This window comes from Nuphar pumila, chromosome 9, assembly GCF_984573655.1.
Source record: "Nuphar pumila chromosome 9, dmNupPumi1.hap1.1, whole genome shotgun sequence".
Classification (NCBI taxonomy): Eukaryota; Viridiplantae; Streptophyta; class Magnoliopsida; order Nymphaeales; family Nymphaeaceae; genus Nuphar; species Nuphar pumila.
The window spans coordinates 110,166,132-110,177,382 of NC_143257.1; positions in this window are offsets into that span (position 1 = coordinate 110,166,132).

An 11,251-nucleotide genomic window follows, 5' to 3' on the forward strand; every position below is an offset into this window, starting at 1 on the left:
TGCGACAACGGAATCTAAATCCCAATAATATCATGAAATTCGAGATCCAATTGAAACCCGAGATCCGACCAGCATTTTTAATGACCGGAATGCGTGAGAATTGGAATTGCAATGTTCAAAAGCAATGAAAAAGTAGATCTCAAGCCTACTTTGGTATGATAATAAATGGATGATATCGTTGAATTTTTTTTTTGCGTCTTTGTGTGAGTGTCGTGGAGGTCATATTATCGTTCGAACATATCACTAACCATTTATTGCATAAAGTCAGACAAGTTAATAAGACCCCGTTAAATGCGATTTTGTAATCTCCCATACGTTTTCAATCTGCATCCTTTTGGAACCCACTATGGGATTAGTATTTAACATCGAATCCGCCTTGGAACCGAATCCGTTTTTGTTATATACCACCGGATCTGACCTGAATATGCAATTGGACATCAATTTTTATACCAAACCCGACCAAATGGATTCAGAGCGATCAAATATCTGACCCAAACCCAGACCGCCGGCATATATAGAAAAGAGAGCTCATCCACAAGAATAGAGAAATCTGGAACTTTCATTAAGATGCAAAACACCCTTCAAGCAGGCTAAATCAAGATGTTGTATCAAATTCTCATTGTATAATAAAAGCGGGATCCCAAATCCAAGTATATCTACTAAAATCATCTATGAATGTGACATGATAGAAATAGGACCCCATACATCCGAATGCACTAATTCAAAATTTTCATTTGTCAAGGAAGATTTATATCCAAACGGCAACGTTTGCATTTTTTCAATTATACAATCCTTACACGGGGGAAGGCAAAAATCTAAACTAGGGTGGACACAGACACATAGTAAAAAAAAAAATTACTAATAAACTAAACTGACAATATATTTTAAAAATAAATAAATAGTTATTTTAAAGCTTACCATCATCAAATCAAATGTCTACATTGCAAAAATAATTGGATGAACAAGCTACCTCCATAAAAAATATAGCTATATGAAAGACAAACAAATTACAAAAAAAACTCGTAAAATTCTAACTAGAAATCAAGCATAAAATACTGCTAATTGAAAAGAAAAATAGACAACCCTTAACACCCTATTTAGACATTCATGTCATTTGAACAACGTAATTCAAAAACCAAAATCCCAACAAAATTCTTATTGATAAAATAAAATTGCTAATATTCTAACCAAAATTAAGCATTCATTATTCAAGGATTCATGCCTAATGGTAATTAAAAAAAAACACAAAGAACCGGTAAAATCATAACTAAACATTTATCTCATTTTCAAAGAACATAATCAAAATTACAAATCTTAACAACCATCATTTATAGATATGTTAATTGAAAAAAAAAACCTAAAATTCTAATTAAAATTAAGCATGCATGCATAAAACCAAGTTTGATGTTTATTGAAAACAAAACTCAAAAAATACCTAGAAACTCTAATTAAATATTCATAGAATTTAAAAAACCAAAATAAAAAACTTAAATCCTAACAAAAGTAAAAAAATTAAGGGTTTGATAACCAAAATAAAGCATTCATTAATGAAATCATCCTTAATTATAATTGAAAATGAAAATAGCATAAAAAACCATGTAACCTTAATTAAATATTCATATCATTTGAAAAATCCAAATAAATACCTTAAATCTTAAAAAATCATTAATTTATGCTAATTAAAAACAAAACAAAACAAAACTCCTAATATTCTAACCAAACTCAAGCATTTATTATTCATGGAGTTATCCCTAATGCCAATTGACAACAAAAAAAACACTAAAACCCTAATTAAACATTCATGCTATTTAAAAAAATTTAAATCAAAACCCTAAATTCTAACAAAGATCTACATTATGCTAATTGAAAACAAAAAAAACTAAAATTAATTGAGCATTCATTCATGTAAAATAAGAAATGATTAATTAAAAAAACAATAAAGAAGAAAGAAAAAGAAGGCAGGGCACTTGGCACAACAGTGGGCATGGACTCATGTCTCAATCCACATGGCCCATGCCTATCCCCTCGATCCAAGATTGAGAGAGAGAGAGAGAGAGAGAGGGCATGCATGGGGGAGGGAGAATCAAAGTGTTGGGGGGGGCATGTGCTTTCACTACAAGAAAAATGTGGATTAGCAACGGACGATATCCATCGCTAATCCATCTCTAATCTGTCGCTAAACAGTTTAGCAACGGATTGACGATGGATTAACGATGGATAGCATCCATCGCATAATCCTTATCGCTAATTAGCGATAGAACTTATTTGTCGCTACTTCCATCGCTAATTTGCGACAGATTAGCGACGAACATGATCCATCGCGAGTACGTCGCTATTTTAAATTAGTGACAGATAATATTTGTTGCGAGTCCGTTTCTATTTTAAATTAGCAACGAATATTATCCAACGCTAATTTTTAAAAAATTTTAAAAAAAAAATTGCTCCTTGCCGGGCAGTATTCCGGCAGCAATAGGCTAGACTTGTACCGCACCACACATGCGTTGCACCCAGCGGCCTGGCCCGCCACTGCGGGGTCTTTTGCACAGAACCGGCATGCTCTTCAGTGCACTCTCCGACACGCTCTCTGGTGCCCTCTCGACCTGGTTCCCTGCTTTTCTGTCCCGGCCCGCCATTGCGGGGTCTTCTACACAATGCAGGAGAGTGCACCTCCGAACCGATGCACTCTCATGCGCGCTCTCCGGCACCCTCTCGAGCTCCAGCTCGGCCTGCCACTGCGGGGTGTTTTGCACAACATAGTGGTTGCACCTCTGAACTGGCGCACTCTTCGACGCCCTCCCGACCTGACTCCCTCGCTTGTCCGTCGACCTGAAACCATAACCCCCAACAAAATCATTAGGTCAGGAACAGAAAGCCACACTCGAAAAAGAAAATGACTTACCAGATCAGAGAGATCGGGCCGGCCTGGTCCTCTAACGTCGACGAGCGACTCTGACTCCTCTTCTTCCTCGCGTTCCTTCGCCACGAAGTCGTCATCGTTCGAGAAGTCATCGGTTTAAATTTTGAACGGGGAGAGAGGGAAAATTTCGCTCCTTAGATGGGACAGTTTAAATAAAAAATTAGCGACAGATTAGTTACAAAATAATTCCCTCGCTAATTATCATTTTTCTTGTAGTGTTTGGCGACGGAAAAAATTTGTTGCTAATTCATCCTTCATTAGCGACGAAATTATGAGGGAAATATTTCCGTCTCTAATTTTGCAAATATTTCGAATGTTAGCAACAGATAGTTTTCTCTCGCTAATCCGTCACACATTTGTGACAAAAAAAATCCGTCGCAAATGTCTGTCGCTAATCCACATTTTTCTTGTAGTGTTTTCACAACCCTGGCCCGAACCCCCTATTGGAGATTCTTGGGTCAGAGTGGGTGTGGGTCCACCCCTGGTGACATCCCAATTAGAGCCAAAACCTAAATGACAAGTGTCCATCAATATATAGTGTTTTGACTGCCCCACTAAAATTTATATCAAGTTGCTGACCAAATTTGACCAAAACCCACGTTGCCTACGAAGAAGATCTACCAAACCACCAACTATAGCTACCAAAAACTACAATTATCTAAAACTATCTAATTTTATCTAAGAAAGAAAGAAAAAAATAGCAAGAAATTCTCTCATATCAATTTGAACTACAAAGCTCCTAGATTTTTCATCTACTTATAGATGAGAAATTTATAATTCTAAAAAACTCTAAATAAGATACACTTTCTACTTACAATCCAATTACTATTCTATTTTGATAACTTTTCTTTAAAAACTAACTTATCCTCATGACATAGATCAAGCACAATGACCTAATATCTAATTAGAATTAGCTAAATCCAAATAAAATAAAGGTGAATCCAAAATGATCCAATGGATCTTGGGTCGCTCTGCTACACTCCTGCATCAAGATTCAACCCATACTTTGTCAGATCTGGGTTGCATCTATCCGAAATTCTGAATCTAGGTTAGATTCACTACATGGATGAGGGTCAATAGCAACGATGAAAGACACCTTTATTGTTCTCTTTGTCATCGTTATAGACCTATAACGACAATAAAAAGTGGTCGTCTAGTTTTGGCCTCAGTGACAATTATAGGTTGTTGTTAAAGAATACATCTCAATAGCGACAACTTAGCCTATAACGGGGATGACCCTATAACGGAGACTAGCCTTTAACACCAACTTTATAGTCACCATTAGAATAAAATGGCAAGAATTAAATTCCATTATAGCCTATAACGGCAAGCATGAAGTCGTCGTTATATGCTATAACAATGACCTCATAATCACCGTTATAGGCTACGAGGGGTTAAGACCTACAACGGCGACACATGAATATTTTCGTGATAGCCCATAACAATGAACTCATAGGCACCGTTATAGGCTATGACAGGTTTAAGACCTATAACGATGACACAGGAATGTCGCCGTTATAGGCCTTAAACTTGCAAAAATAAATTTTTATATTAGTTTAATTTTCTTTTTACAGAATTTGCATATAAAACAATAACAATGCAACAAAATTCAACAATAATAATGCAAATGGAATAACTCAAACAATAACAATTCGAATATTACATTCAACAAAATTCAAACAATAACTATGCGAATGAATCACTCAAACATAACATTAAACAAAATTCAAACAATAACAATGCAAATGAAATCACTGAAACAATAACAATTCAAACAATTATAATTACACAGTCAAATGAAAGTATATGATAGCTTTTAATATTCCTTAACAAAATAGAAGTTCAAGTTGCCTAATCATTGACGTGATTGATTGAAATCTCTCTCATCACTGGCCAATGAAATCACTCAATAGTGAATTAATAAATCAATATGCTTCATGTGCCAACAAACTAATCCTACTTTACTCTGCTTCCCTGCCATAAAAAATAAAACATGTTAATACTTAAGACAATTATTAAGAACATAATGTTTAAAATCACAAACACTCAAGTAAATGTAAAAACACACCAAAATATTATCCACTTGCTATACATTAATAAGAATTTAAGATATACCAGCAAAACATTTAATAGAGGCTTACCTTGTAATTGAAGTTGAACATGCCCTAAGAAAAATAAATAAGTAAATAAGGGTATTTCAAAAAACCAGTTCTATTATCAAATTAGGTAACATTATTTCACACTTAATTATTTTATGAGAAGACAAGGAGCTTAACATGATGGTAAATATAAATATGAAAGCACATTTGATTTATCATATTTTATTTAGCACAGACTCGTTACTATATATATATATATATATATATATATATATATATATATAGAGAGAGAGAGAGAGAGAGAGAGAGAGAGAGAGAGAGAGAGAGAGAGAGAAATGATGAGGGTCATCCTCACCACCGTCAGATAGGGTCATCTCTCTTGACGAGCAAGCAACCAGAGGTGGGTTCATGTATTTTCTGTTCATTTAGAATGGACTTATTACTCTATATATACATATAGTTGTAGATTTTTGGACCTTCCTATGCTTGAAAGGTCCCCCTTCCCTATATATATATATATATATATATATATATATATATATATATATATATATATATATAGAGAGAGAGAGAGAGAGAGAGAGAGAGAGAGAGAGAGAGAGAGAGAGAGAGAGAGAGAGAGAGATGATGAGAAAATGAGGCATACCAAAACTGTGGAGAGATCTAAGATGGGGGGTTCAGTCTGAATGATGCCACTATATTAAGCATATTCTCTCTAAACTTTCTATTTTCTTCTCTCTCTCGCTTTAGTTGTTGTTCGATCGCAACTGGTTCATCTTGTGTTCTCATCTCTCTCACTCTAGTTGTTGTTTGAGTCATTCGAGCTCCAACTGCATCGCCTCCAACTGAGAAGTTAGCTTTGAAACTCAGGTTTTGCCTTTCGATGGAATGACAAATGTACAAATCCCTCTCACATGTCCAAACCTCTCCGCGAAGACCTTTGCAAAGTCTTCTCGCTGCGACATCGACGTGCCTCCTTGTGAAGAATATGTTTCATCATCTTCAATCTCCACAAATTGCAATTTGTTTTGCATGTCGTTGATACATAATTGGTTATCAATAACTAATGATAATGTACAAAATAAAATGAATGAAAGTAACACTACAAAGTATGAGTTACTTACATAGTTCTTTGATGCTTCGCTGCAGACGAATGTCTTGCGATCTGAATGGATGTGTGTCTCTAAGTAAAACTCACTTGCCGTCGATTCTTTCCTTTCCAATTCAAGAGTCTGCAAATAACAAATTTAGAATCTATTATATCAAACATATTTAACACTATACTACTATATGAAAAAAATAAACTTAAAAAATAAGAAACTTATCCTCGTATGAAACTTTTGGAGGTACGAAGATGATCCAGTGGTATGTTGGACTATCTGTTGGGCTTTGTTTGCCGAATTTTTCTTGGACATCTCATGTTAACCAAATGAAGATCTATAAATATTTACTTATAAATATATATCTTTCGGTGAAAAGTTGCAAATATTTTTTCATGCTTCATAGACGATTCCCTCGGGAGAATGTCCTTCTTTGGTGCAGTTTTGAAACGTCTTGTAATACTTATAGGTCGTTTCTCGCGTCCTTTTGTATGATAGTTGAAGTTGCTTATCTACGACAACATGATGCTCAACTATATTCTCGTCTAAAGTAAACTCTACTTGCATTAAATTATCAAAAAATAGTTAGTAACACTTTTTTATAGATTAGTTTGCTTATCAAAATATAGTTAGGCAATATACTTACAAAAATTGTCTCACTCAATAACATCTTCTCATCCTCTGGGACCTTTATCCATGAGTGGTGAGTGAGTCTGGCCTTCTACTTGATGATGCATCTAAGCCTCCTAGAGAGCTGTGAGGCACCTTCGCCCACGACTCCATACGACCTAGGTGCACATGTACATGCACTACATCTATATGGGTTTGGATCACACTTATATGAGACTGAATATATTTCATAGTAGAACTACGTGCAATCAAGTGGGTTTTGAGGTGATCTATGGGTCTATATTTTATATTCTTGCAGTCCTAACATGGGCATCATATCATACCAACTCCATCAACATGAGCACATGCTGCTTCTAGGAATCTATCAATTTCAGATGTATAAGTTTCATAACTTCTGTCGTGAACATGTATCCATGATTGATCCATATTGATAGATGACGACCCCACTATATTTAGCAAGAGAATCTTTCAACAGTGACAGAGCCAGGAATCTAAACTAGAGTGGGCACAAATGCACTGTTTTAAAAGAAAAAATGCCTCTAATTAGTAATTTGGGAAAGATGTAAAATTAAAAATAACATTTAAAAATAAAAATATTCATGGCTTTCTAAAAATAAAAAGTAAATCAAAAACCTAAATCTTAAACAAACATCATTCACATATATATGCTAATTGAAAAAAAACTAAATTTCTAAGTTTCTAACTAAAATTAAGCATTTACATTTGTGCATAATGTTAATTAAAAATAAAAACACTAAAATACCTACTTGATTATTTACCTTATTTAAAAAACCAAAATAAAAAACCTACATGCTAATTGAAAGAAAAAACCTAAAACCTAATTAAATATTCATGCTATTTAAAAAAACTAAATATAAAACCTAAATCCTAACAAACATCATTCATATATATAATAATTAAAAAACCATAAAATTCTAAGTCTATAACTAAAATCACGCATGTGGAATCAAGTTCAAAGTTCATTGACATGAAAAAACACAAAAATACCTAAATGTTAATTGAAAGAAAAATACAAAAACCCTAAAACCTAATGAAACATTCTTAGTTCATGGTATTTAAAAAATAAAAACTAAATCAAAAGCCAAAATCCTAAATAAACATCACACACACACACACACACACACACACACACACACACACACACACACACACACACACACACACACACACACACACACACACACATATATATACTAATTGAAAAAACCCCCTAAAATATCAAGCATGAGATCAAGTTTAATATTGATTGAAATAAGAAAACACAAAAATACCTAAATGCTAATTTAAAAAAAAAAGCACAAAAAACTCTAAAAGCTAACGAAACATTCATGGCTTGTGCTACTTAGAAAATAAAAACTAAATCAAACCCCTAAATCGTAAAAAACACCATTCACATATGTAGGCTATCTAAAAAACTAAAATTTTAAATTTCTAACTAAAATCAAGTGTAGAAGCAGTCCCATCAACATGGTAGCATTACATGTAACATCATCAACAAACTCATGTATTCCTTAAATGTTAATCATAACACACATTATCATGATGAATCACATGCACATCATGCATAGCAGGTATAAATGCATGGCATTCGTGTTGTGCACCCAACATGATAAAAATTCAACACATCATTCATATTATCATGTTCACACAATAGAGCACATGACTTGGTGGTCCATGCCTAAGGGTACTTGCAACATACACACTTCTTATCTCCACTCCTACCTCCCTCGGGCTTAGTATGGCTACACAGTTTATATATATACACTTCATATTCCCAAACAATCTATCCTACACTCACAGGATCTCCTTACTCATTTCAAAATCTGGTACTTACCTAGGGCCTTTTGCCCATTTTTATTAGCATTGGATTTTTATAATGCGCATAGGCTTTTTACCTCATTATTTGGATACTTAGCGTTAAGTATCGTATTTGCTTAATCTGCATAACAAATCACATCTAAACTCATAGGCAAGCACACAATAACCCTAGATATTCATAACTAAGTGATGTGTGTACATTTTTCAATTCAATTAATATAAGTGACCATAACAACCCTAGATATCCACAACTAAGTGGTGTGCACATTTTTCGATTCAATCAATATAAGCAACCATAACAACCCTAAATATCCACAACTAAGTAGTGTGTTAAAATAAACGAGTTTAAACATAATTATAACTAAGTGGTGTATGCACACAAAATCACTAAAAACATGTCATTCACTTTTTTAATTTTCTATTCTCATTTTTGTGTGTTATCCAAAAATGCCTTCAAATTGGCTGATTGGAAAGCATAATGATTTAACTAATGAAATCTTATTAATGAAAAAAAGCCAAACATATAACATTGAGTCATACAATAATGTACTGATCACCAAATTATTGTTTTTCTCTTTTCCCTGCAATCGGTAGAAAATTTTCATATATGTTTGGGATTATGTCAGGGTGACACTGCAAACATATATCTTCCCATCCAAGGCCACTAATAAGGATACTTTGTAAAGCATTGGACATAAATAAGGAACTTGTGAACACCCCAAATTTTTCAAAGATTTGCAAAAATGACCTCTTTGCCCTTAATTCCATTTTCTGAGAAGATAAAAGCAATTTCAAAGCCAAAATTCAGTTATTCTTCAGATTTTTTTGAAATAAATTCCATATTAATGTATCCAACTTGATTTCGTATCCGAATCCAGTGCTTTAAATCCATATTTCCTTAAAATCCGGATCCAAACCCATTTCTGAAGAAATTTTCTCAAAATAGCTTTTAAATTCTCAGAAAAATTCCCTTTTGTAAATATTTTTTGCAAAAACACAAAAAATTAGTTTTAATCTTTGATTTCTCGTAAACTTTAGAATTTTATTCTAAAAATGCAAAAAAATGGAAAAATAACACCAAAAACCAAAAAAATTGAAAAAATTTTGAGAAGAAGGAATGAGTTAAAACTTTTAAAAATCAATTTTGCTAAAAAACTCGGGAGCCCTTTTATTGTAAAAACTTAAAAACCGAAGGAAGGGTCTTTTGCAAAACCCTCTTTTAGGGTTTTCCTTTGTAAGGAAGAAAAGGAAAAAGAGCCGCCCCCTCCATTCTCTCTTTTCCTCTCTCCATCGTCTTCCCCCTCTTCCGCCCATCCTCCTCAGGGCTCTCCGTCGCCGCCCATCTCCAACAAATCCATCTGAAACCCTCCTCAAACCCTCGGATCAGCCACCTTCATCCTCCACCTTCAATCTCCAACGACCCCTTCCCGAATTGTCTTCTCCACCTTTAAAAGGGATGCACAGGGGACTTCATCCGGACTGCCTCTTCACCCCCGCACCCCTCTTTTCTTTACACATCGACTGCTTTCATTCCACCGATTCTCTCCTTCTTCTTGACGATTTTCCTTCTCCGTTTCTTCAGCAGTAAAGGGATTCCCCTCAAGCAACAAGAGATTGACAGCATCAATGAGTTACAACATCAATGTTGATCGATTACCCCAGCAACTAGGAGTCTCTGCAAATCAGGAACCCCCAACAATTGGAAGTCGATCAGCCATTACAGAAGCATCTCTTTCTCCTGACCAGAGTACAAAATGCGATAGCAGAGGATATGGAAAGACCAAATCCATCCATCTGTAATCGGATTTTCATCAAATCACAATAGGTAGCCCCTTTCCTTTCCTGCTGTTTACATTGCTCACTGCTATTTCGATTTTGCATTATTCTTTCTTGAAGTTCCCCTTTTGAGTTTCTTCTGTTTTGTTTTAAAATTCTGCAGAAATTTCACTTTTATCATTTCTTTTATTTTGCTAAAATGCATAAAAGGTGGGGTCGACCTGCATATAGCAGGACCGACCCACCCTACGCGACATCAATGGAGCCCTTCAGTTCCAACACCCTTTTCCTCTCGTTGCAAATTTGGTTTTCTTCAGTTTATTTAACTTTCAGCATTTTTTTTTCTTGTTTCGATTGCAACATCTTATTGTTCGACAATATATTTTCTAATTTTGTGAGGCTTCTTCCTTTACTGTTATCTAATGTTGATTTCAATAATTTATTTGATTTCATCTCCGTTTTAATATATCGATTTCACTAGTTTGTAATTTTCTGCTTCATTTCCTGTTTGCTATCAACTTATATCTATTTTCCTTTTTCTTGTTTGGTTATCGGTTTCTTCTGTTCATATATCTAATACCCTTGGGTTTTAGATCTTATTGTTTCAATTCTGAAGGCCTGCTAACCTTAATCATCTGTTACGTTACTGTTTTCCCATTTCATACCCGTTAATATATAGCACCTTTTTTTTTACTGTGGGAACAATACCGTAATCATAAAACCATCACGAAATGTACCAGATGTATTTCGAGTACCTTGGATGAGATGACTTTTCATCTCAATTTTTTATCTCCTTGTTAACATCTTATTTCTGTGTAAAGGGATCAGTATTGCAAATTTAAGGTTGTGTCAGACATTTTTTTTATGTAAGTCGATCTTTACTGTAAGAT